The 25,416-nt window shown below is 40.3% G+C and overlaps 1 pseudogene; it reads left to right on the top strand.

Annotated features, from left to right (window-relative positions):
- Positions 1-667: 667 nt before the first annotated feature.
- Positions 668-4,473, top strand: LOC101697352 (zinc finger CCCH domain-containing protein 8 pseudogene; annotated as a pseudogene).
- Positions 4,474-25,416: the final 20,943 nt, after the last annotated feature.

The raw sequence follows: 25,416 nt of genomic DNA, 5'->3' as shown, positions 1-25,416 counted from the left end.
CTAAGAAGTACCTTGGAAAACTAATGAAACTAACTCTGGAGGAAATATAAAATTAGAATAGCACCTATTAAAGAAAGTATATTCCTAGCTTGAAAACCTACCTATAATATGACAACAACAGGTTTATATACATTTTAACTGATAAATTATAACAAACATTTAAAGCAGAAAAAAGGAACACTTCTCCCCTCATTTTAGGAAATCAACATTGTGCTAACCCTAAAACTGGATAAAGATAATAGAAGAAAAATATATGAACATAGAAATTTAACAAAACAATTAGAAGTCAGATCTGGCAGTATGTAGAAAGTGGTTTTATTATAGGGATGGCAGTGTTGGTTCAGCATTAGAAGATCCAGCCCAATATGTCATCATTTTAACAGAGGAAAGGAAAAAGCCATATGTTCCTGTCAGGAGTTGGAGAAAAAGTACTGGACTAAATTCTACAGCTGTTCATGGTAAAAGCTATCAGGAGACTAGAAGTAAAACAGAAACTTCTCAACAGATTAAAGACATGTGCTCCATACTTCCAGTGAGAACGCCTTATATGAATGGAGAAGATACAGTGCTTTCTTCTTAAGGTGGGGAACCAGGGAAGATATGCCTACTCTTCATCTGTCCATTAAACTTTGAAACCTAGGCCCAACCCAAATAGTCTGGCAATAAAATGACACAATTAGGATTGGATTGGCAAGGTAGAAGCAAAATCTTTACATGTACATCACCAAAGAGTTTGCCAGATGGAAAATCAAGAACTAAAGACTATGAGTCATACACTGACAATGATACCTGCAGTCAGGAACCAGATAGTAATTTTGAGAAAGAACTTCAAAAGTACATATGAGCTAAAGAAATGGCAAATGCTGCCCAGCCCCTTTCACCTTCTAAAGAATCTGTGACAAAAGAGAGAGTAAAAGATACTGTGCTAAACCAAAATCTAACAATCTTAAACCTGGTCACAAGAATGGTAGAGAGAAGAGAATGAAACAAAAACAGGCTGGCACTGGAAACAAAGGGCCAGAAGCCTTATCGCAGAAGAGTGGTCCGAAAGAAGAGGATGCTGAGCCTAAGGAGAAGCAGCAGCATGTGAGAATGAGTCAGAGAGTCAGCCTGCAGCATACAGTGGAACGCAAGGGGAGGAAGGTTTGCAAATACTTTCTTGAAAGGAAATGCATTAAGGGAGACGAGTATAAGTTTGATCATGATGCAGAGATGGAGAAGAAAAAGGACATGTGTAAGCGTATGGACAAGGATATTGCACCAGAGGTGAAAAGTGTCTGTATTTGCATAATGAATATCCTTGCAAGTGTTATCAGGGAGAGTACTGCAGGTTTTCACATGCTCCACAGACTGCTGAAACAGAACTGTTGGCTAAAGTTGTGGATACTGAAAAAAGACATGTAAATAAAATAGTCAAGAAAAGCTTTTGTATAGATAAAGAGTGGTTACGCCTGTTGTGTGTTCCAGCCTGTCCCAGACTGGTGATTTGCACTCACAGGATTCCTCATTTCAGGCACCCTCTGGTGTCCTTGCACTGATGTACAGCTTGTTAACAATGGCACAGAGGGATGGAGTGGCCTGCACAGTGAAAGAAGGGGTTGGTCTTCTCCGAGGTGCTCCAGCTCTTGGGTCACGAGAGGAGCAAAAAAGCCAAGATGCAGGCGTGTGGGTTCATGTGGCAGTAAATTGCAGCTGTGTTTTCTGTTTGACTGAGATTTCTCAATAAAATAAGAAGCAAAGTTAGTCTAAATGAGAATGAGTGAAGAAGTCGAGGAAGTTAGGAAGTCATTGGGAAAATATAACAGATCTTTCCATGTCATTAAATAATCTGACAACACATTTTTAATGATAGTTCACAATTCCATTTTATAGCTTACAAGGTATGATTCTGTGTTTTATTAAACCAATCTTCTATTGGACATTTGTTTCCAGTTTCTTACTATTATAAATAAAGCATAGTAATATCTCTTGAAAAAAAAAGCCCAGCTCCCTTCATGAGGGCCCCAGAGGTGAAGCCCTCACAATATGTAGATTCTCTCATCAGGCTCTTTGTGACTCCCTCCAAGTATGGACACACTGCCGCTGTGAGTTCTTGTGCAGGCAGTTTCCACATCAACTCTGGAAAATAATAGAAGAGGAAAGTGTGTTGATGAAGAAACCCTGCAAAGAGCAGTGGACTGGTATAGTCCTTGTCTTTAATAAAGTTGAGACAGCAAAAACCTTATCCATTCCTAAAGTAAGAAGAGAACGCCATTAGAAAGATGGTGCAGATAGGAGTTAATGCCTATGAGGCAACATCGATGAAGTTGAAAATTTGAATACAATTCTAATAGATCTAGTTGGGTATTCCAGATAGAAGGAAAACACTATTTTTTAAAATATAAGAAATATTTTTTTAAATCTTCTTCTCTTTGTCTGTTTCACCATTTATCTATTCACTCATTGAATGACACATTTCTTTTCAATATGGGGCAGTTATGACTGAAGCACCTATAAAATTCCTATGCCATTTTTTCTAGTAGATATTATTCGTTTCATTGAATTTTACTTTAATTCTGTTTAAGCTGATATATAAAAACATCAAAATCACACATATTTTAGAATTCCTTGTGATGTTTCAATAGACGTGTAAATTCTATAGGGCTTAAATCAGAGTAAACTTGTCTACTGCTTGAGAATTTATCCTTTATTTGTGGTGACACCACTAAACTCCCTTCTGCTAGATTTGTGTCATACACAGTGCAGTACTGTTATGTATGGTCACCCTACTGAGTAACAGCACACCAGAGCTCTTGTGTCTAGGGGACTCTCCCACAGTACCCATTGATCACCCTCTCCCATGCTTCCCTCCCCCATCTGCACATCTGATAGATACCTAGGACATGTGGTTCACTTGGCTGTGTCTGATGATGCCTGGCTTTGGAAAGTCTGTCACAGTGTTTTCCATGTGGTTTTATCTTGTTGGTTTTCCACAAGGTGTGAGAGGTGAATGAGAACAAGAAGTGAGAATTGTGCTTTCTCAACAAGTCACCACGTCCAAGGACACGCCCCATGACCTACTTCCTGACACTAGGCCCCACCTTCCAACAGCCCATTTCTGTCTGACTCCATCAATGGGTTAGTCCACTTAGCACATTGGTGTCCTCATGATCTAATCACAGGTTCAGGCCTCACATTTTAATATTGCTACACTGGGAGTCAAGTCTTCCATACAGGAGCTATAGGGGCCAGTCTAACTCCAAACCATAACCCTAAACCAGTGAGGGCTAACATTTTAGAGAGGATCACTCAAACTGCAACACAAAATACTTATTTATTGCAAAGTGTCAGCCCTGCAATTAAACCTGAATACTGAAGTTTTAGTTTAGAAAAAAAATCAACTCAAACATTAACACCATTTGTATTAAAAGAACACCAAACACCACCAATGCCATAGGTTCACCACAGCTTCCTAGGCTTTTTCACAACTATGCTTGTCCAGCATTATACCTACAGCTCAGTAAGGGTCCATGTTATGGTTATTTCTATTCTGTTGCTCTATGGATTTGAGGCACAAGATATGTCCTATCTGTGGCCAGTCTGGGTGGCTACCTAGAACTCCTCGTGATAAACATCTTAAAAACTTTTTAATTTTATTTGTACATGTTTGAATTCAGTTTACAAGTGTCTTAGGGAACGGTTACATGTATATATGACACCATTCTTCTTTCTTTTATTAATGCCCTTTCCCTCCCCTCCCCCATGATGCACCTTTATATACAGAAAATTTGTCTAGCATGGACAATTAAGAAGACCACCATGTAGAATTGAAAAATTAACAGTAAGACAGGGACCACAGATTCTGGGGAGGAGAGGATCCCCAGAGGCTGCCAGGAAGGAACCTTTGACATTTTCCAGATTTGCAGAGTGGAGAGAAAAGAGACTTGAGAATCAGCCTGGCATCTTGTACAGGAGGAACCTGAGGCTGAGTCTCTGTGCTGCTCTTGCTGTGTCTGCAGGGTCCATGCTGGTCATTGTGAGGAACACCTGGGTGTTGGAGTTGTCCTTGGAGTTGTGAGCCAGCTCTTCAGGGCTGGGCTGTAGTACTTATCATCTTCCCAATTAATGGTTACCAGCCACTCCAGGCCCTTCCCCGGAGGCTGACAGATCCAGGCTAAACCTATAACAGGTGTGCTCAGTGAGAAGCCAGAGAAGGAGCAGGTCAACCTGAGGGTATGTATGGGTGGTGATCACTGGGCCAGGGCCAGACTCCTTCAGGGTGACTTGGGACAGGACCCCTGTGGAGAAAGAGAAGAAGGTGAAGCTGGTTTCAGTAAGGAAAGGAGCCTTTGCATCCCTGAGGCCCTGACCAGGGCACTCACAGGTAGGAACGGTCATCAGAAGGAGGGTGGACCAAAGACTGTCCATGGTGGGCACCAGAATCCTGATCCAGGCCCTTCTGGTCTTTTTAATCCAGAAGATGAGGAGCTGTAGAATTTGCATTCCCCTCACTGAATTTCTAACCCTAATTAGAGGACTCAGGACTCAGAGGGAGCGAGTCTGTGATGAGTAACACATGGGTCCTCACTGGTGGCTTCCATGTCTGACCCCAAGCAGGAACACTTGCCCAAGTCAGGACCAGGGTCTCAGGACACTAAGGCTCACATGAGCCCTGTGGTTGGAGGACATCAAAGCCAAGAGGCCCCTCATTGCAGCAGACAAGTTCCTCCCTGTGCTTCCTGTCCTGCAGGATAAGAGGTGACAGGGACAGATAGTCCCTCCTCCCAGAGTGCTATGTATATCGAGACATCAGGGGGCTACTCCTGCATGTTCAGTCCTGTTCTTTCTATGACAGGCATAGAAAGGGCTGGAAGAGTCTAACAATGGACAAGTCATTGGCAGTTACTGTATGAGCAAATGCCTGCTACTGTCTGCATGCGTTTGTGTCACCTCACAGGAGTAACTCAAAGAGGAGCTACCTTGTCCTCATGCCCAGTCAGACCTGAAGATGGAGATGGCTGCACATCTGACTTTCTTCTGCCTTCCATGTTGGAGTCGGAGCTTCTGGCAGCTGGGGTGGACTCAGGGGTGGGACTGGCTGAAAGCAAGCTCCTCCACAGCCTCACTCTGCTCATAAACTGGGACAGTCCATTGTGCCAGTCCTTGAGACTTCCTCCAGAAGATGGTCCTCATCACCCAGGAAATTGAGCACCTAGCACCCAATTCTGCGGCAACACGTGGATATGCAGCTCCCATGTCTGTCTCTTCTGAGGCCCATTATAAAGTAGAAAATACTCATTTTAATATTATTTTATATGTTATAATCATTTTCTACCTTGGGTGGTTGTGAGTCACTATTTCTGCAATAGTTCAACAATTAAAGTCTTGCTCTTTACACACTGCTCTCTGTTGCTATGAATTTTGGTTATCAGAGGTTGAAAACAGGCATAAGAGAATGATTGAGATACTGAATGTGCAGGCAAATCAATGCATGGAGCAATAACAGAAACTCTTACAGGCCCTCTTCATTTTTCCTAGTGCCAATTAGATGAAGAGCTCTCCAGGAGGCACAGGGGGTTGAAGGGCCTTCTTGGAAGAAATCTAAATCCCTGTAGCTTTTAGTCAGAGTTCAAAACAACATGTATTGTGTTAATCCTTTGAGTTTTGTTACTAATTTATAATATGAGTGGTTGGACTGTTAAATTCTACTGGGAAGAGAAGAGATGATAAAATAATGAACAGTGACCTTACTGCACTTCAAGAAAAAGGAAGGATTAATCTGAGGAGAGAGCCATGGGTCAGGTGTGATGCATGTCTGTCCCTCATTGTAATTTTGAGCAGAGAACTTGTGTTCTATGTCACAGATCTACAGAGGAAGAGAAATTTGGCTTCAGATAGAGGCACATTGAATTTCTCACCTAAATTTATTTAAATAACTTACATCAGGAGAAGTGAGACTTCAGGTGATGGCACGTACATAAGCTTATATATGTACAATGGTGCATAGATTTTGGTACTTTTGTAGAATTGATAAAATTTGATAGCCATTAGTTCTACAGCACCTTCAGCAGCCCATTTGCATACTGTTCCTAGAGACAGGGCTCTGCTGTCACTAAATGTAAATAGCACATGGACATTCACAGGGGAACTTGAAAAGACTCAGAGATGGGTCATAGCATGTAATTTCTGAGAATGTTTCAGAAAATTCAGGGACCTCTTGCAGGTTGAAATTCAGAAGGCTCCAATAATGATCAGATGGCTTCGACTCAGGTGATGGCCTACTCTGGGAGGCGTTACTACTTTGGGCTGAAAGCAGCCAGGTGCACCTGGGACACAGCACCAGGGACAAGAACTCTCATTCCTTAAGGCAAGACACCTTAGTGATGATGCTGGTCCTAGTGAGGTGCAGAGCAGAGTGAGCAGATGGAGGTGCCCAGTGCTTCCCAGGTTGTGCTGGAAGGAGAGGGCCAAGGTCACTTCTGAGAGGCATGGTCTACAGGTGCAAGTATCTCTTCAGCTCTACCTGCAGGAACCATTGCCTGTGTGGGGAGGACCATGTGTGCAGCTCATTTTTAAGTTCCTATTGTTTTACAGAGAACTGTACCAGGAGCTTGATATTATGTAATACAAACAATGATTGATTATTTCAGAGAACTTATATAAGTGACTGATGAATGAAATGTTAAATAAAATAATTACAATAATGACAGTCATGAGAAAACTATGAAAAATAAAATATGAATATTTTGGTATGAATATATATGTATTCTCTTTAATAGATCAGAAAATACATTGAAACGTGTTTTTTCATGAGAGAGAGAAAGAGACAGAACAAATTGTAACATGCTATTTAATAAAACCTTAGATTATAAATTCCATGGTGAAAGCGTTCAGCCATTGGAGACAGAAAGAGCCCAGTTAAACACCTGCTCACTGCCCTGAGTTCAGCCTGGTTGCCCCTCTTCCCTCCTCCCCGATCACATGGCTCCACATGCTGCTAGTGCTGTTCCTGGGGACAAGATTTCCTGAAGCAGCCTACATAAAAGAGAGCTGTGTGTTCTCAGACCCTGTGGAGAGGGATGTGAAGCATCCAGATTAATTCCCTAATCTGAAGCATTTATTTCTGCATGAGACAATACCATGTTATGGGGATAAACTTTCAGATTCATTTTTAGATGATGATTCGGCATTCGAAAAAAACCTAAGCTCAGAAAATTTACAAGGTGCTTTGAAGTGCATGCAAATCATATTTACTCATCTAGTAAAATTCATGTTTAGGAGATGAAGAAAGTAATTATGTAAATGTATACTTATGCAATTAAATGTAAAGAATCTTTCTTTGGAACTTGGTTACTGCTTAAGTCATCTGCAGCTTATGTGTTGAGGGTCTCCTCAGGTCATATGATGTTAAGACTGAGAGGAAGCCACAAAGGCTGACAGGAAGCCCTCACCCCTCAGCTTCCTTCTCTGCTCCTGCTCCTGGAACCATTACTGGAGCTCATTGGACACTCTGTGACCCCTGCGTGTCGGCTCCCTTGAGGGGAGGTTTGTGGCTGGCTTGCATTGATGTCGCCTCACTATTTCTTGTTCACAGCAATACAAGACTATGTCCTCAGTTCTCAGGCTGATTATTTGAAGATACAGAGTGTTCTTGACTTTGTCTCAGGAGATGAGCAAGTGACCCTTTATGGAGTCTGCATAGTACGTGCTACCTCCTCCACTTACTAATTAGCAAAACTCAACTCTTGCCCCTTCCCTTAAGCCTGGCAGAAGCAGCACATGTTATAGCTACTGAAGGTGAATTCAGAGGCTGCAAAGCAGAGTCTCTAGGACCTGCAGACAGCACTAGGGCTCCCTACACTCCACCAGCTGCATCTCACACTGGACATCTTCAAACATAGAGTGATTCTGCTCAGGAAACTGTCACACATGTTCCGTGTTTATCCCACTCATATACACTTACTCAGAATCTATTATTTGCCATAAACCACTTTTTAAAGGATCAAGTAAAATCCTATTGTAGCAGTACTTATCCAGTGTGTTCCTCATCTTAGGGAAATCTTTGCTTATTTCCAGTTATTCGTTGTCTAACCCCTATCCCATCACCACAGTCCCTGGAACATGTAGCAATATTTTCTGTGTGCATGGATATGGATAATGTAGATACTATAAGTACCCAGTGTCACACAGTAGGGTTTTTGTGACTGTTACCATATTTTTAATGTATATTCATGCAGTAACAAGGATATTAATACCATCTCTTATGGGTGAAAAATATCCCATATGTTTTTAATCAGCCTTTATGCATGGACAGACTTTGAGTAGTTTCTAAATTGTTGTTTCAAATAGGGATTTTTATAGAAATGTCAGATTGCATGATTTTGTGCAAATGTGCAGTTGCAACACTCTTAGTTAATTACCCAATGAGAGAAATCATATGATGGCTTTATTTTGGTAATTTCCGGATCTATTGAGCTTTTTGTAGACTAGCTATGAAATTTCACAATCTCATCACCTATTTTGAGGACTCTAGTTTTTCCACATCCTAATCAGTATATGCTACTGTCTGTAAGTTTTATCCCAATCATACAGATTGTCACCAAGTGCATAAAATTGAAATTATTTTGATAAGCAGATGAACTTTGATAGATGCACTTTCTCCCTATTGTTTGATGCATATACAAGTTTCAGGATTGGCAATTCCATAAAAACAAAAATATGTTAGTCCTCTCCTTGACTGAGGGAGAAAGAGGAAGCAAACAGAATAAAAAGTGATGGCTAAAAAGTGTGGTGTTCCTTTGGCAATTTAGAAAACTGATTTATAATGACATTGTATTGATGGTTGTACGTCTTCTGTTTGGAATGTACTGATCTTTAATGGACATTTTCCTTTTAATTGGTGAGATCATTGATATTGAAATAGTAAAATAAATTTGTTAAAAATTAAAGTTTTAGCTATAAAATGTTAAAAATGTTATATAAAATGTTATATATAAGTATTAGCTTGCATGAAGAAGACATAATGAAAAAGATACAGAGCCCATTATTATTCCACTTAAATAAAAGGAGAGAAATAACTCATCAGGTGATGAACAGCAAGGAGAATGCAAGTAAAGTCTCCCCAGGGCCTCAGTGCACCTGCTCCTGTTGTGGCCCCTGGAAGGTCTGGCTCCTGGGCATCCTGATAATACTCACCCTTTGGAGTGACTGAGCGTGCCCTGGTTGCACTGACCATGGCCTGTTGGTTCTGATCACTCTAGAAGTGAGGTTTGTGTCTAGGCTCAATCTGCTTGTCACTGTGGATTCCAAATTCCTACCAGACTTTTACCAGGATCTCTGAGCTGCACCTGGGAAAGTACAGTGGGGATGGAGGGCACAGTGAGTTTGGAGCTCAGATGCAGCATCACCCCTCTCCCCCCTCCTTTCTGTCTGAACCCCGGGACTCTCATATCAATGGGAGCTGCCACCAGAAAGAGAAGGAGCCAGTAATTTTCCGTTTTCTTTCAGATTAGCAATACAAATCACAGATGGTATCTTAAAGTGTAAGGAAAACCTGAATTTAAGCAAATGTGTGATGTGATTTAATCTGAGATCTGAGTGCCTCATGCAGTATTTGCATGTGGGATGCATTCTTGTATGTGAAGGTGTGACGGAGAGATAGGAGGTCTCTGTTTTGGAGACTGCCCCCGGGTGGGGTATTCTGACCAAGCCCTCCAAGGGCCATGTTCTCTCCCTAGCTCCGCTGCCTAGGTCCTCTCATTCCAGGACAGTACTTGTGGTGAAGATGGTTAGAGAGCTGGACGAGTTCTCAGGTGAAAGACAGCTTTACAGTTTTGGAAACTAGCACACTGGTCCCAGGGATAAGAAGGCTGTAGGGTACATAAATATAGCACATATGCACATATATATTATGCATGTATGTATACCCACAATGTACATCCATGGTACATGTTCATATGTACACATCAATTTCTGGAGTTTGCATCAAATCCATTTCCACTCTCTACATGTTCCATTCTTAAAGTGTGCATATTCCAAAGGTTTTTGAAATTTTATTTCTTATTGTTAAGTGTTCCACACAGAACCATTGCATTTACTGTACATTACAAAAAACATCTTAATTCTTTTTGCTGTTCATCCCATCCCCTCTCTTCCCCCCTGCTTCTCCAAAACTTGGTCCCTTTTAGATTTGCAAAAGTAATGATGAAAATGGGATGTGATAAAAGTTTTCAGGCCAACAATTAAATGTGCCCATCCTATTAAATTCTGAGTGAATTATCTCAAATATGAAAGTTGTCATTAATTTTATAGGCTTTAAGCCACACACTTGACTAGAATTTTTCCTTGTGTGTGTGAAATGCATATCTATGTTCATGAGGTTCTATGGAGAAAATATTTTTTCATCTCAAACCTTCTTCCCCTTTTTTATGAATCAAAGTAGATATTTATACTTGTGTAGTGTCATTTTTAGCCTTGTTGAAACACAGCTCTCTACTGATCCCTTTCTTCTTGGATAAAGTGAGGTGTTGTTAGGAGGTTCTAGACCTGTAGATTCCACACTTGATAGAGAATAAGGATGGATGTGAACCTCAGAGCTGAACACAGAGACAGCTTTGAAGTGACCTGTGCTGTGCTGAGCACTGGTTTTTAGTGGCACCTAGTTCTTATTTACTATTGGTGTCCAGTTCTTGTTTACTATTGTGTATTTAGGATTCAGTGAAATGCTTTCCAGTGCAATCCAGCAAAGACCTTCATGATTCCTTGAAACTGAACTCTATATGAATGCATTAGAAAATACACAGTCACCATGGGCAAAAGGAAGCTATCAGGGACATTAATTAGGTCTCAAATAATCTTTCCTTGAGCTGACCTCCAAATCTTTTTGTCTCTGAATCAGAAAGCTGTGTCTCAGAATTCATGAGTAATTGGTGGCAGAGAGCAGAGCCTAGATCCATCCCCCCTTACTATGAGACCCTGAGGATGTAGATTGTATGTTCTGACCTCCAGTGTGAAGGGGCGGACTTACTGGATGCAGGAGTAACTTTGTATGTGACGTCACCGCAGGGACCCAGTGGTGTCCAGTATAGTCATCACTGCCATCAGTGATATTAGTCTGCATTATAGGAAGAAAAGGTCATCTAAATCCTCATCTACTCATCTGTGTTCCCACCAGGACACCTGGCCTGTTCCCCTGATGTGTCACACTTGTGATTGGGCTGGTCCATGTCCTTCAGCCCAGTGCCAATACACTTTATTAACTGATTTGTATGCAATGTTCTCTGAAAATCCTTTTTGTCCATATCATTTCATGAACAGGGCCTTGAATCCAGCATATTGCAATCTGACTGTTCACAATTATTATTTTGTAGTATTTATTTCTGCAGTACATAATTATTACATTCATCATGGGGAGTTGGTATATGTGAATAACATGTAAATTCTTTTTTTATTCCCAATTCCTTCCCTCCCCATATTAACAATAATGAGGACACCTGCATGTAGGTAATAATAGACCAACAGTAGTAAGAGAGACAGATTAACATTATATGGACTTGCTGGGTAGGATGTGGACAAGTGAACAGAGCTGCTATGGGCCTGAGGTGGGGAGCAGCTGACCCTGACATCTAGAACTGTGTGAATCATGTTCTTTCCATGTGGTTCCTTGTTCTTATTTTTCATCTGATGCAGAATTGTTTGTCCTGATTTTCAGGACACTGATGGATTTGTGGAAATAGTGAAATAGATTCTCACAAAGAAGAATAAAATGTAGCTGGCAAGCATATGATTAAGTGTTGGGGAATTTGTCATAGGCTCTAATTCCCTTAAAGGTGAGAGAAGACTTGGTCACCAGGTTTAGAAAGTGTGTTTTTCACTTGTTGATCTTATTAATGAAAGCAATGGCCTGTGCGCTAGGTCACACGATGGTGCTAGTGGGGAGAATCAAAGAATTAACAAACATTGACGCATGAAGCAGATGAGTAAAATGTGAGAGAAATGCCCTGGAGGATATCTGTGATGAGCAGACTGATAACCAGGCACTGTGCTGGTGCTGGGTTTGATGCTTAGGAAATGAGGATGGTGCAGCCAATTGATTTCCCTCTTCACTAGGAGTTGAGAATATAAGCTTAGGGTGGAAGGCAAGTTTTGTTACATATATCTGTGAAGAAATATAGCCATTGCAGTTACCTCATGAAAGCAATGGGAAAATCACAGGGTGGATGATGAATATTCAGCTCGGGTGTGGTGGTGGTGACTACACAGCAACTTCTGTTATCATCTTTCCATTCTCTAGATTTCTTTAAAGCACAATTTAAAACATAAATGCAGATAAACTCAATCATATCTAGGAGTGTTTTAGTGATAATGGTGGCAAAGTTTAGGGATTAAATTTGGATAACGGAAAATTTATAATTGAAAAATATGTGTTAATATCTAATATGGAAGAACAACATTGCATCAATCATTATTTATACAAATGGCATCCATTTAGGACTTGCTATTTTGCATATGTACCACACCTTCCTTTTGCATCCACCTCTTGATGCACAATTTGGTTGATTCATGTCTCAGAATTGTGTGTGCATCAAAATACGGGCATGCAAGTGTCTCTCAGACTGATATCATTTCCATTTTCTATGGATGCATTTCTTGGATTCCTGGATCATATACTACTTTTATTTTTTTAAGGTTGGAGGGACATAGACATTGTGTACTGTAATGGATATGCTAATTCACATCCCCACCAAGAGTATCCAAGTATTTCCTTACCTCAGCTTATCAAGAACCTATTAACCTTTGTCTTTTGATAATGGCCATTCTTTGATTTTAATTTCAGTGATAATAACTGTTAATTAGAATTTTTTCATATTTATGTGGGTTATTAATGCCTCTTGTGGAGAAATTTTTATGTAGGCATTTTTATTTATTAGTGAGCTAGTATTTTTGCTATTGTGTAGTCTGAGGTCTTATACAATCTGTATATAACTTTCATGAGATGTACAGTTTGGAAACATTTTCCACTGTTATGTATATTAACTCTCTACTCTGGATATTGTTTTCTTTGTTGTGTAGGTTCTATTTAGTGTAAAGGTATTCTATTTCACCATTTTATCCCAATTGTTTTAGGGTATAATGAAAAAATTCTTGCCCATCCTTTTGTTATGAAATGTTTCCTCTAGATTTCTTTTTTTGTGGGATTATCATTTCAGAACTTCCACTCACACTCTTTCATTTTAAATTTTTAAAAAGCACTGATCTGTTGATATTTTTGTTTTGAAATGCTTGATCTTTATGTTTTTTTTCTAATGAGGACTTTTAAATTTATTTTCTTCTATTAATTTTGGTTTTTCAAAAAATACTCCTAATTTTTTGTTTGAGTTGCATTGTTACTTTGTATATTTGGAATATTACTCTCTTTTTGTTTTTCTTTTATTAAAATGTTCTGGAGTCCACAGCAGCCTGCTGCCATCATTTTGGGTAGTCCTCTGGTCCTCTGTGTTGCTCCAATTTCTAACATAATTCAAAATATTCAAATTGTCACCACCAGAAAACTTGAGTTTAAGATATCAGTTAATGTCAGCAGATGCCTTCAACTGGACTAAATGGATCTATCACTCTGCAGAATAACATTAGAGGACACCTTTGCAGGATACACACAGACTGAGATTGATGGGAAGGCATGGAACGCATACATAATTTTTTTGTGCAGTTATAGTTCCCTTCTAGAAGAGTACACAGGGAACCAGGACCCCAGTAAAGGGAAGGAAAGTTCTAAAGCTCTGAGAACCCCTGAGGATGGACTAGATGCTCTAAAACTGTGAGTCAAAACAACCCTTTTCTCTTTTTAAGTTAATTATCTCAGAGAATTGTTGTACTGATGGAAAGCAAACTATGCACTAGGAGATCTTAATGTTAAATGAAACAAAGCCAGGCATAGAAGGACAGACACTTCAGGAGGTCACTCCTGTGTGGAAAATTCAGTAGCAGAGCTCATAAAAAAGAAATACTGGTTGACACAGGGCATGATGTGCGGGACAGAGGGAAAAAGTGGGGTTTGATCACCAGGAACAGAGTCACAGCAGATAGAGGGGAGGACTCCTGGTGTACTTTCAGCCAGAGGGCTCTTTACAGGTTACAATATTGTGCCATGTAATCCCAAATAGATGGAGAAAATGGCTAGCAATGTTCTCATTATTGATGAACTTGGGGCATTTAAATTATCCAGACTTTCAAGCATTTGTCATTTCTGTGTAACACATTCTGTGATCTATGACACAACTGTTCTGGATAGGAGGCAACTTTGATGAAATAACACATGTCTTGTGTTTCACTGGCAAAGATAATCCTAGGAATTTGGGAAAGAAAAACAGGCAATCTGTTTAAATGCGCCATTGCACAGATGCCACTTCTATGTATCATAACCATTTGAACTCTTTCAGAATATTTCTGCGCACTATATTCTGGAATTTAAACTTCCTCCCTCATCATACACTGTTTCTAGAAAATCTGATACCATGTCTACGGTGATAATTAGGTTTTAGATCCAATATTGACCCCTAAGCAGTCAGGTTCTAGCTTCACTCCTCTTCAAATTGAATAAGAATCTTATCTCCAAACCACTCATATATCTTGGGTCTCATTCTTAAAGTAGTCCTTTTCCATTCTCTGCTTTGACCACAAGAGGATTGATGTAAAGCATGATGCAACATTCTTTGCCCAAGGAAAGTTGGTGGTTGAGAGCAATTTAGCCAATACTTTGCCAGCAAAACTAAAATAGTCATCATCAACAATTGATTTGAGGACAATACATTTTCTGTTTACATTCAGAAGATGTCTTAATCAAATCAGAGATTACTTGTTTCCTTACTCTTGCATATTTTTATGGACACCAAGAAGTGTTCTTTCGTGGTCAACATATGGGCCACTGCACATGTCATGGCATAATTCTAGCTCAGAATTCAGTGGACAAAATAGATGACCATACAGGAATCCTTGAGGATTGTTGGAGAAATGCACTTGAATTTATTGAGGCTATCTCCCTACCTAAGTATCCAGGAGGATTGAGGATCAGTCTCCAGATCCAGGCCCTGGACACACAGGAGAGGTTTTCACATCTCTCTGACTGCAGTGAAAAGATGTGTGACTTTGCTGCTTTCTGTTCTTTGCCTAAAGAAAACAGAGCCAGTGTTCATGTGGCTGCCTGGAAATGAGTCTCTCATTTTCAAATGTCATTATCTATCTCTCAGTCTTTATCTACCCTCCACTTTTAAAACTTTTTAGCTTTTATGTTTATTAACACAGTTTCCAGTACATATTAGTGGCATTCATTGTGGGTGGTTGTTAAGCGTACTGTATATATGATAAATGAATTCTTTTTTTCACTCCTTTCCTCTTTCCCCATAATCTCTAGGTCCCCCTTTCTTTTGCAAATTATTTCTCTCTGTTTCTTATTGTCTTTCATTTTGCCTTTTAATATAATTCTATGATTTTTCCAAGTAAAATCATACTATATTTAGGCTTTTGTGACAGATTTATTTCCTTACAGAATGTGGATACTTTTCCAAACTAGTCCTCAAACAATGGACTAACATCAAGAATATGTTTTTAATTACATTTTAAATTGCATTGATTAGTATTGGGCTCTTTAGGATTAATAGGTCTTCTTCATTCAAGTTTGGTAATTCATATGCATCTAGAAATCTGTCCATTTACTCTGTGTTTTTCATCTTATTGGCATACAGGTTCTCAAAAGTTGGTACTGATGATGCCCTGGATTTCTGCTGGGTCTGTTTCAGTTTCAACTGTTTGATTCTTAATTGCATGGATGTGAGCCTTTACTTTTCTTTTTTTTAATGATTGGCTAAGGGTTTCTACTGAATTCTACAAGACATGTAGAGAAGAACTATTGCCACTACTGTTTACACTCTTCAATGAAATTGAAAGGAAAGCAATACTCCCAAATTCATTCTTATAAGTATCACCTTGATCCGAAAAGCAAAGACCCAACTGAAAAAGGACTATAGGCCAATCTCCTTAGTGAATATACATGCAAAAATCCTCAATAGGATATTGGCATACAGAATGCAGAAGATTTTCAAGAAGATCATACATTCTGACCAAGTGGTATTCATCCCAGGGATACAGAGAGGGCTCAACATATGCAAATCACAAGTATAATACACTATATTAACAGAGCCAATGACAATGACCATATGATCATCTCAATAGAGGCAGAAAAATCATTCCACAAAATCCAACACCCATTCATGACAAAAACCCTACTGAAAATTGGAATCGTTGGTCTTTATCTCACCCTGATAAAAGCCATCTATGACAAACCAACAGCCAACATCATAACAATATTCAAGTACTGAAATCCTTCACACTAAAATCAGGAACAAGACAAAAATGTCCACTATCACCACTCCTGTTAAATATCCAGGTGGGATTCTTTCTGGGGTCTGAGTGCACTTAGCAATGGTGTCTGGGTGGGACCGTAAGTGGGACCTGCTCACTTGGGCAGCTGTTTTCTGGGCAGGCTTCTGGATGGGGCCTGTGCACACTTAACAGAATTATATTCTTTCATCAGTGCTGGAGCTTTTGAGATTTTGAGGAAAGGAGTAGTAACTTCTTAGGCATGGGATAATTCTATTATGAAAGATGGATTAATGATCTTGTTATTGTATTCATTAAGAGGTTAAGTATGGCTTATAGGAATGTATTTAGATACCAAGTTGACAAGTGGTAGACTTTTGCCAGTTAATCTTGATCATCACCTTGATGGGTAACAGACTTCTTGAGGAGGTAACCAGACTCTAAGGACACTTATTTCACAACTGAGTTAATTTAAACTGATGATGATGTCATAGCTGAATGGTCTAATGGGATGTGGGAGATAGTTGAAGGAAGTGGGTCATGTCATAGTGGAGTGAATTAAAGAACATTATCTGGGTCCTAACTCGTTCTTATTATGTTCTTACTCTGTTCTGCACTATGTGGTTACCATGAAATGAGCAGATTTCCCAAGCCATACCCTGTAGGGAGCAGGGAAGGGGATGTTATCTGGACCTCTGCTTTTGGTCATGGCCTGTGAGCCACAACAGCACAAGATGAATTTAAGAACAGATGGAAATGAGACTTAGAGTGAAGAAGCTGAGTCTTGGGACCTGGTCAGTGCTGCTGATGGCAGCAAAGACAAAGGTCCCGGAGCACATCCAGTATTTATTGAATACAATAATGAGAACCAGTAGGGAGCTAGGGAGCTTTAAAGTCATCTAGTGAATTACTGTAGACCCCTTGGCACGGTGGCATCAAACAGGGCTGTCAGGAAGTAGGCACTGCTTATCTTGCTAGGGTAGAAGAAACCAGTGCTGGGACCAGGTGCAATTAGCAAGAAATCCACAAAGTCGGTGAGAAGTGATAGCTCAGGGGAAAGGATTTTAATTGGGGTCATGCTGATCTCAGCTGCACAAAATTGAATAGGGCCCTGCCACTTCACAGACCAGGACTTAGGCTTCCATGACAGCCATTAGCAAAAGAGCAATACTAGCCCAACTGTGCTAGCTGACATGCCAATTCGAGTCACGCAAGGCTTCGGTCTCACTCCTGATATAAAACAGTATAGCCAAATTATGGAAGGCAAATAGCATGTGCCACTAATAGCCCACTAGTACTGGGCAGGGATGTCTCCTACAATGCCCTTCTGCCATGTCATTTTTGCTTTAGAGACAACTAACTATACAGACTAAATCCTCTAAAACCATGCACCCAAATAAACCTCTCCACCATTAAAATGTGATTATTGGATATTCTGTCTCAGTGAAGGGAAAGATGACCAATAACCGTGATATCCTTGCTAGAAAAACTGCAGAAAATCTAGGAGAGTGAGCTCACCCACCTGTCCTGGGGAACCAGGAGTACTGGGTTAGTGACTTGCCCAGGATGAGCACTTGTCCATGGCTGTGAGTGTAGGTTAGTGAAATCCAATTCCACTCTCTCAGGTAATACTGTACTGAGTCTTGTGAGTCTCCAGAGTTCCACTGTGGGCATGATGGGGCTGCCATCTTGGGATCCACAGTGGTCATGCTTGTGCCAGGCTTCTTCTCTGTAGTTGAACTGGTGGCTTTGTGTGTTTATAATATTCTGTTAGAGAAAGTCTTATTACATTATATGTTATTTGTATGTTAATATACATCTCAAACTCAGCTGTGAGGAGTATACACAGTATATGAGGCCATTGACAGAGGGGAGTGCTGACTGGTGGTATTGGCTACATAGAAAAGGGTCATTCTATTCCAGTGATACAGCATGGAGACCAATCATACTTTAGTCTTGTGTGTGTTCCTCCTGGCTCACCCAAATGGAGCAGAGAAGGAGGAGATTCTGCCACACAGGATCCCTTGGGTCCTTTTCCTCTCTAGAACCCCAAAATGTTCCCTTTTGCTGGGTTTCCCCATGAAGTCAGAAGTCATTAAGAACAAGGCAGAAATTGATACTATTTCATCTAATACATCTAACCATGGATGAGGCCCTGATCTTCTTCTTTACCTGGATCACTCCACGTATGGACTCAGCATTACTGTGACACAGTTGACATCTTAATCCTTCTCCCATATGTTACTAGGACATTGTGAAATGTGCATTTAAGAGGTATCTCAACACCCCTGAAGAATGAGTGGTGTAAACAAGAGGTTAATCCAGGCATGTTGGCCAGAGCTGTGTCCTGACAGGAGTATGCTTTCAGCAATTCAGGTCTGCATCTGATAGATCTGGGAATAATAGGAACTATGTTATATCTTGTTTGTCTCAGTTAAGAGACCCAAAGATCATGTCTTCCTTCCCAGGGAGCGGATGCTGTTTAGAGAAACTGAGGAATCCAACCTCAGGGTTTCTTTCCCACTTCCTGCCTGTTTTCCCTGCATTCAGAAAGAAACAGAATGGGACTTCAGAGCAACAGGTAAAGATCATGATAGAGTTCCTCGAAGTAACACTTGAAAAATGCTTCTAATTGGTAGAAGAAACTCAAAGTCAGAGAGGTCAACATAATTAATAGTTATAATATTTATAATTTATAAAATGTAGAATTAGAACATCAAGAAAAAAATACATGATAGAAATTCCATTTGACTCAGCTTTACCTCTTCTGGTAAAGTTAACTCTTTATAAGAGTTGATGTCATTGTGTTAGTGACACATATATGCCCATGTGCATAGCAGTGCAATTTCCAATAGCTAAATGATGGAAGTGGCCTATGTAGCCATCAACACAGGAGTGGAGGAAGAAAATTTACATATGTATATATATTTACATATACATATGTGTGTGCGCACATGCATGCAATGGAATACTATTCAGCCTTATAGAAAGATAAATTTGAATCATTTTTGGAAAATGGATGAATCTTGAGATTATAATACTCAGGTTAAACAAATCAGACACAAAAGTTAAATATCACATAGTATCTTTAATATGAGAGATAATATAAATAATTGAAAGAGTGAAATCCATAGAGATGTTAAGATACAGGAGGTGGACTCTATGAGGTGGAAAGGGGGCATGAAGTTGGAGGTAGCAGAGAAGGTTGGGAAGAAGGGCTGTGAAATGATTAAGACCCGATCTGCAAATATACCAGTTCCCCCCATTGAATTTAATTTTATGTATTGCAAGTAAATATTAATGAAAAAGAGCACAAAACCCTGAAAAGCAGGGCACTGTATTGCCTGCCCATGGAGAGGACTTGATGAGAGCTGGAAGAGAAGTGTTGATGTCCTGGGCTGGTATATATACAATATGCAGATCAATTTTTTCTGCAATGAGCTTGTCTAAAGTTAACTGTGGAAATATCATATTTTTGGAAGTTAAAGTTAAAAATATGTTTACCAATTATTTGAGTTTTCAAAATGGAATCTGTGAATAATGCAGACCCAGTGTCTGCCAGGTAAGAATGCTCTTGCTTTATGAACCTGTGGCAGAGTAGATTTTATACATTGTCCTTTGTTTTCCATGTTATGCTTTTCCAAGTATGTTTTGGTTGTTTCTTCCTCATTTGCTCCAAATATGCAAATACATGTGCACAATTTAAAATCTCCTTGGCTTTCAATCCAGAGCTACCAAAGTTCAGAATTGTAGCCTCATCTTCACTCATATGGTAGCATGCACCAGCTTTGCAAAAGTGAAGAATAAGAAAATATATACTGAACATACTGCATGAAAAAATCATATTATTGTCCTGAAAGTTAGATTAACTAAAAGTTTGTAGATGTCAACCCTACAGTGGTCTTTGGACCAGATAGGGAACATGAATGGGAAACCGCAGACTCTAACAGCAAAGAAGACCAGGAAACCTCACCTGCTCCTCTTCCTGACCTGACCTTAGTGTGTCCTGCATGCCCCCTGCTGATCCCATGTACACCTGCAGGGAGGCTTGTGTCTGTTCACACTGCTGTCGCCTCACTCTGTTCTTGAACAGTAATATGTGGCCATGTCCTCCAGTGTCAGACTGCTCAACATTAAGGAAACTTGGTGCTAGCAGAGCCCCCGATGATGCTGACTTGGGGTTGTGGGGGGGTTATAGTTTTGGTTTCCACCACTATTTATCAAACTGACCCATTCCAGCCCTCTTTCTGGACACTAACACACGCACTGTGCATGATAACTGGTTAAGAATCCAGAGACTGTACAAGTGAGGGGCAGGGTCTGAGAGGGCTTGATAAGGCCAGATCCTGACTCCTGCAGCTGCACCTGTGACAGGACATCTGGGGACGAAGAACATCATTGTTAGTCAAAAACATCAGACACCCCATACCTTGTTCCCCGAGTCACTGAGCTACAGAAGCCCAGCCTTATCTTGATTCACATGGTGAAAATTGTATATGTTTCTCTTCTTGATAATAAGAAAACAAGAATATAAATATTGCACATAATCCATAGAAAAATCATATTATTTCCCCATAAGTTCACTGAATCAATGTTCACAGACACTAATAGCACAGAGGATCTTTAGAAGCAATGGGGGACACGAAGAGGAAACCAGAGACTATGTGCAAAGCAACCCTGGGTCTGACCTGAGTTCAGTATGATGGAAACATCCCTTACGGTTCTCAAGGGCCCCTGCAGGAATGTTTGTATCTAGGTTCACCTTGAGGTCCCCTCACTCTGTATGTAGCACAATAATACATGGTGGTGTCCTGGAAGGTCAGATTGCTCACTGTTAATAATTCTTGGCTAACTCTTGGACCCACTGCACACCATAACTGAGTAAAGAGAATTCAGATATTGTGCAGGTGAGGGGCAGGGTCTGAGAGGGCTTCACCAGAGCAGGTCCTGACAATTAATTTTATTAGTATATTTTAGGTATGCAATATAATGACATTCATCATTGTAGGTTTGTATCTTTACATAATATATCTTGGTTCTTCTTCATTCCCCATTACCCTGCCCTCCTTTCAACCCCTCCACCACTATTTCCAAAGACTGTTTCCATTTTTTCATTTTCTCATGTTAATTCCATTACCTTCTTTCCTTTCCTCTACCTCTCCCACTTCCCCTTCCCCTTTGAAACTTTCCTCCTATTTCACATTATCTATTATACATTTTGATCCTTAGTTACACTTTCAGTTTTTTATACAAGAGAAACTATTCAGTATTTACGCATGTGTGTCCTATTTATTTCACTTAAGGTATGGCCTCAATATGCATCAATTTAGCTACAAATGTCTCTAATTTCTCATTATTTATGGCTGAGTAGTACTCCATTTTATTTTTAAAAACACATTTTCTTTACCCAATCTCCAGTTGATGGGCAACTGGGCTGTTTCCAAGTTTTAGCTATTACAAACTGTGCTATGAACATGGGTGCACATAGATTGCTGTAGTATGATTCTTTTAATTCTTTTGCGAAAATACCCAACAGTGGAGTAGCTGGCTCAAAGGAAACCTCTAATCCTAGCTCTTTGAGGTATCTCCATACTGATTTCCATAGTGGTCGCACCAGTTGTAGACCTTGTCCTGTCATGATGCCTCACAGTGTCTGGATGGTAGAGATTTTTCTGAGTCCTTGTGTTTCTGTTTCATCCTGATCTAGCCTTTAGCAAAGCAATATTGCTGTTTAGAAATCTTAATGGTCAGGGGATCCACATGCAACTAGGCCAGTCTGCACCTTCTTCTCTAAGCCCTGCCCCTGCAGTCAAAAGTTCTCATAGTGAACAAATAACCATACTTGAAAAGTTCATGTAAATGTAACAAAATCATATCCAACATCTCATTTTCCTTTCATCAGTCAAGATGCGAAGAGAAGGCAGATAGAGGGAAATGCTCACAGATCAAGAACATCCCAGGCATTCCACCAGGTCACACAATACCTGTCTAACCTGGACATTGAATGTGCTGAGCTTGCTGTGCCCCACTCTGCACACCCTGTGTAGCTGCTGCTGGCACTGAACTTCCCATGACCCAGAAGATCCCACAGAGCTTGATCACTGTACATGTTCCAGGGCACTGCTCCTGGTCTCTAATTCTCCAACAGAGTAAAGCAGTGTTATGGATATCTAAAGTAGGAGTTTTATCTGTTTCTGAACAAATCACTTGTTTGTCTAGAATGCTAAACTTGGAAATAAATTGGCAAATCTATAACAGGTTTTTTCTTCAAAATGAAACAGATTGGAATATCCAAAAGAGGTAAACATTTCAAAATAATATTCTGGAAGAATCTTCATAGCAAGGGCTGCACCCAAGAGCAGAAGCATCATCTTAGAGTGAGCAGAAAACCAATTCAAATTTAAAAGCAACAACAAATATAGGCAACATTTGTAACAAGTTTAAGAGGATTTCTCAAGAACTCCAAAGTGTGTGTCTTGTGTGGAGAAATTCCAGTAGACACTGTGGTCATGGACAATATTGTGTTTATGCAAAGAAAAAGAAAGAAGTGATGGCTGCTGTATTTTTAACACTACACAAAATGCACTGCTGATGGATGTGTGGATCCCTCCTGATGTTACACTTTCAGGAAAACTGAATTCATTCTACTCTGAGTGGTAAAGTGCTCATTAGTATCCATTTCCACACATTTATTCCACAGTTTTTCATGGGAGAGTTCAGATTTATATTTGTATATAGTTTGGTCATGAATTATCCCATAGCTTTAGGGCAGTATATGCCTTTAAAATTTATATCTGAAATATCAGAGCTGATATTTTACCACCTTGTTACACTAACATCTCCCTGCTTGTTGCTAACAATCTGTGTGCCCCGTTTATACCTGAAGATCAGTTTTCTTGCTTATAACATCATTTGCACCATTTCTAGTTTACTATGTACACTGCAAATATATGGTTGCTGTGAAAGTCAGATGAAAATTCATTTTTCCCATTTAAAGTTGTAAATCTATTACTTCTTGGTATTCATACATATTTTCAAATTTCATTGTCCAAGAAGCAGAGCGAACATGATTGGGAAATGTCTGTGACCAGCCCTAGAGTGAGCCTGAGACATTTCTTGGGTCCAGAGAGCAGGCTGTGTCCTAAAGGACTGTGATGAATATGTGTGACCAGCCTGGTGGCCTCTCTGGGGGGGTCTCTGAAGGGTCAGTGTGGAGGGTGTTTATGGTGAGATTTATGCTTCAGCCAGGGAGCTCTTATTAGAGCAGGTTTCCATCCATCACGTGTGTGGCTCTTAAATCTGCAGAGGCCTGGAGAACCAGTGCCCATGTTCTTTCCTGATAATACTGAGATGGAAAAATGGAGGCATCATTTTTCTCTTTACAAAAAGGAGGGAAACATTGGAGAGGACAGTCAGGGCAGCCATGGAGAGTGAAGCAGGGGACTCTGAGAGAGCTGCAGGCCTTTGTGCTTCAGGGATTTAACTAGGCTGTGTGAGTTGCCATGCTGCAGGCAGAAGGTCACAGCTCATGAAGACCTGGACACCATCCTGAGACTTAGCACACTGTAGCATTCCACCTCATGTATTCCTGAAGCCACAGAAGCTTGAGCGGAATCGATGGCTGCTTCAGCTGTTCAAGATTTCGTCCAAATCCACATCACATTGTGACTGGTTAGTCTCATCTCCTTGATCTTTAAAGACATCTTTCATTTCAAAAATAAGACCATGCTCAAGAAATACTGGGGGTATGCATATTTCTATTCTTTTTGAAATATCTTTAGGATTCATGATAAAACTGACATAATTATTCTTTTCCAGGATGTGAGAGTCGAGAGCTGGTTATCGAATTCCTGGCAACAAGACCTACAGAGCTCATTACATCCAAGAGCTTTGAGGACAAGACACTCACTATTAAGATTCAGATAACTTCTGAACCAAAGTGAAGTGGTCTGAGCTTGCCTTATTTCAGCAAATTTTCATGGAAGTCTTTGTTTCCTTCCAGAACAACATGAAGAACACTTACAATGACATTCCTGTGTCTGTTCAAAGCAAAGCAGACAGAATTAGCAAGGGAGCCTGAGCTCTGCCCTTGTGTGCAGGAACCACCTAGGATCTGCACTGTGTTCTTATAGGAAATCTCTAGTGATTTCCCTTGGGGACCTACACAAAGGCTGAGGGAGCCTCACTACCTATCTAGGGGAGCAAGGAGCACCAGAGTTCATGCCCCACTCAGGCAGACATCTACTCATGGTTGTGAGAGTGGGAGTTCTGAGTAGGGGGTGAAAGCCCAGGTCCTTGTCTTAAGTCTAAAGCTCAGGAGCTTGTTCACCTCCACAGATCCTCCATGGGCCAGATCAGGATCTCTGTGTGAGATCTGCAACTGTAACACCCATGTTTGCCCCTTTCCTATGCCTGACCTATTGCCCTTTGTCCTCTATGGTTTCCCTTGAAACCATGTGTTGGTGAATTTCTTGCTCATTAATCTATGTTTCCATTTCAGTAATGTACCCAAGAGGACATGTACTAAAAGCATGGGGACGGATGTTTGGTCACAGGGAATGACTCTGTAGGAAAGGATTATTCTATTTCCTCTTCAACAGATATAATCATGGGTCACACCCTACTCTGACTCATTATCAGTAAATTTGATTGTGTTTTTGGCCAATCTCAACAACACAGGAATTATTTTAATGTTTTCTCAATTCATTACTGTGGAATTGTGAAATTTGAATCTGTGGACAAGCCAAGACACCTGCAGAATAAAAGGTGTATACAAGAGAACAAACCAGGCACTCGGGCAGATCTGTGTCCTCAGATATGTTCACTGGATACTGCAGCTTTGCATCTGATGGATCTGTGAACTGAATTTTGTTAGCCTTTCTTTGCCCCATCTATTACAGGTCATAAATCCAGAAGATAATGGAACTAACACCTAGGAGTCATGACATGTTTTTTGAGGTAATACCTAAACTATTCTAATGGAAAATGGAAAAATTCAAAAATATTAAAACATATACATCCTACCAAAGCCCTGACACCTCCAGCTCTCCCCAGACAGGCACC

The sequence above is a fragment of the Heterocephalus glaber genome, unplaced genomic scaffold, assembly GCF_053883595.1.
Source record: "Heterocephalus glaber isolate CG9 unplaced genomic scaffold, H.glaber_assembly_v1.0 deba00001724, whole genome shotgun sequence".
Classification (NCBI taxonomy): Eukaryota; Metazoa; Chordata; class Mammalia; order Rodentia; family Bathyergidae; genus Heterocephalus; species Heterocephalus glaber.
Note: the sequence above shows the minus strand (reverse complement) of the source record. Positions and strands in the feature narration are given on the sequence as shown.